At 38.1% G+C, this 2,965-nt stretch overlaps 1 non-coding gene across 1 annotated transcript; it reads right to left on the bottom strand.

The window, feature by feature from the left end:
• Window positions 1-2,618: 2,618 nt before the first annotated feature.
• Window positions 2,619-2,723, bottom strand: LOC122482305. The gene has a single exon (XR_006297100.1). It is a non-coding gene; the product is annotated as a U6 spliceosomal RNA (small nuclear RNA).
• Between the last annotated feature and the right edge of the window lie 242 nt (window positions 2,724-2,965).

Below are 2,965 nucleotides of genomic sequence, written 5' to 3'. Positions count from 1 at the left end.
AGAAAGACTTTTGGTGTAGAGTTTTGAGGATTTCAGAATTACAGATTCTGTGCCTGTTTTTTTTTTTGTTTTTTGTTTTGTTTTGTTTTGTTTTTGTTTTTTTTTAAACAGGATGCTTCTGGAAAACTATACTGTTACCATTTTCAGGGGAGTAAAAGAGTAAATATGACATAAACCTTAAATCATATTTTGCTGTCAACAAAACTTTTCACACATTATTTCACCCCCAGAGTAACAATGTGAGAGATTTTTATTCTGTTTTATTGATGAGGCTGTTCAAGTTCAAAGAGCTTGAGAGTCTTGAAGAAAGTCACATAGCCAGAAAATAGTAGGACTGGAAAACACTTACATCCTCTGAACTCTATATGAAATCTGACCAAATCTATAGGTTCTATTTCCAATTTCGCCCCTTTCTGCTGTGGGACCTTGCAAGCCACTCAAGCAGGAAAAACCCAGTCTCCCTCCCAGTTTCCTTCTTTACTCTCACATGACTGCCACAGTCACAACACTTCTGAAGCCAGCTATGCAGGGTCTTTTCCCACACTAAGCAATTCTGGAGATAACATCTGATCTCACATGTTAAGGGCCCAGTTAAAGGGGGTTAAGTATTCCCCCCAGTTCCAATACCAATTGCAAGTCTAGGTTGTTACCTGTGCTTCTGACTGATCAGCTATGAATTAGAGGTTCCTACTACCCCCTCTTTATATTTGATTAATTTGCTAGAGGGGCTCACAGAACTCAATAAAACAATTTACTTACTATTTATAAGCTTCTTATAAAAGTATATGATAAAAAGATACATATGATGGTAGAGATGCAGAGCAAGGTCGGTAGAAAGAGACCTAGAACTTCCATGCCATCTCCCAGCACCTCCGTGTGTTCACCAACCCGGAAGCAGACTCACTTCCAACCACATACATTTGGGATTTTTATGAAGGCTTAATCATGTAAACATGATCTATCATGAACATCTTTTCCAACCCTGCTTCCCTCTCTGGAGAACGTGGGGGTGTGGCTGGAAGTTCCAAGCCTCTTTTTTTTTTCCCAAGCCTCTAATCATGGCTTGGTGTTTCTGTTGATCAATGCCATCCAGGAGTCTACTCAGAGTCACCTCATTAGAACAAGAGACCCCTATCATCAAGGAAATTCCAAGGGACTTAGGAGCCCTGTGTCAGGAACCAGGAGCCCTGTGTCAGGAAAGACCAAACATTAGAACAAAGGATGGTCCCTGTGCTCTTACCACTTAGGAAATTACAACGGTTTTAGGAGCTCTGTCAGAAACTAGGAACAGAGACCAGTTATGTGTTTTCTATTATCTCATACCCCTAACCCTCACCAAAGTTTGGTTTCCTTGTCTATAACCTAGAGACAATTAGCTTTCTGCCTAATTCAAAAGATTATATAGCACAATATAATCTGTTGTGCTATGCAAATGTAAGATCTTATTACTGTACACCTGCATAGTTTGGCTCAAAATCTGCATATGGCTTTGTCAGGACAAGGAGTATTATCTGTGACTCCCTGGGGAACTCATCGGAACTTATAGAATGGCCCAGAAGGGGACCTGTCCTCTCCTGCTGAGCCTAAGCCCGTAGCCACAGCTGCAAAGTTCTCATGTTTTTTAAACTTTCAGCTGATCCCTGAGCACATTCCATTCCCATGATGTGCAAATTTTAAAGGACATTTGCCTTCAAGCATGCTGGAAAAAATAGATTGAAGCCTCTTTTTTCAGCCTTTGGACCTTGGAATATATAATTCAGGTAATAATATATCACATGTTTTACTGTACATTTCTGTGTAATACAGCAATAGATATTTGGGTGGAAGTTATCTTTCTTTTCAATACAGTTTTCTCAGGACCACATGTGAAAGCAGCTGTCCCAAAACCTGCTTCGTGGAAAAACTCTTTAAAGGGGTGTCCAGAAAAATGCAAGAAAGATCATTATTATTCCAGAAATTCAATTGAAATATTGACCAAACCAGTTCCCACCTACATATTTTACAAGTTACCACTTGTCCTATAACATCACAGGACAAATTGGGCATGGCTTTATTATCTCAACACTGGAATGATGGAAATATTACACTACACTTGTCATTTACTTCCTTCTAATTTTACACACACACCAAATTTCACAAAAACAAATAATCAATATCTTGTGTGTATGTGTGTGTGTGTTTCTATATATCTATAGTACATATACATATATATGTATTGCATACATGTATCTATTATACATAGATATATGTGTGTAGGTATACATACATTATATGAGTGGTTATTTATTCAACAAACATATATTAATTACCTCATGTGAATCAACTACTTATATGAGGCGTTGGGTATAGAAAAAGAGAATATAACCTAAAATCCTAACCTCCAGCAGACATTCATGAAAATGAGTAATTTGATTAGTAGAAGAGCATTATCACTGTTTTATTGAGAGCCCAAGGAAATCACATATATAGGTATATACTCAATTACAGAATCTAGGACTATAGAGATACTACTTTATATTTTAAAAATATGGAATATTGTTTTGTATATAGTATATGCTTAATTTCTATTTTGTTGATTAATACTGGTTGGTTTAAAAAGTCTGGAATGTGTTCGTCTGGAAAAGTGATCAAACTTTGCATTTGCATATCATCCTGGTGCAGGAGCCATGCTAATGCTCTCCGTGTCATTCCAACTTTAGTTAGACGTGCTGCCAAACGAGCATTCAAACTTTATGTTTGAAGGTAATGCTTCCTGGAGCGATTTCTGTATAAGACCAATCTAAATTAATGCTTTTTTTTTTTTTTTGAGAAAGAGAGAGGAGAATGCAAGCTAGGGAGAGGGGCAGAAGGAGAGGGAGAGTGAATCTCAAGTAGGCTCCACTCCCAGCGTGGAGCCCAAGGGGAAGCGTGATCATAACCCTGGGATCATGACTTGAGCCCAAGTCAAGAGTTGGCCACTCAACTG

The sequence above is a fragment of the Prionailurus bengalensis genome, chromosome C1 (assembly GCF_016509475.1).
Source record: "Prionailurus bengalensis isolate Pbe53 chromosome C1, Fcat_Pben_1.1_paternal_pri, whole genome shotgun sequence".
In the NCBI taxonomy this organism is placed as follows: domain Eukaryota; kingdom Metazoa; phylum Chordata; class Mammalia; order Carnivora; family Felidae; genus Prionailurus; species Prionailurus bengalensis.
Note: the sequence above shows the minus strand (reverse complement) of the source record. Positions and strands in the feature narration are given on the sequence as shown.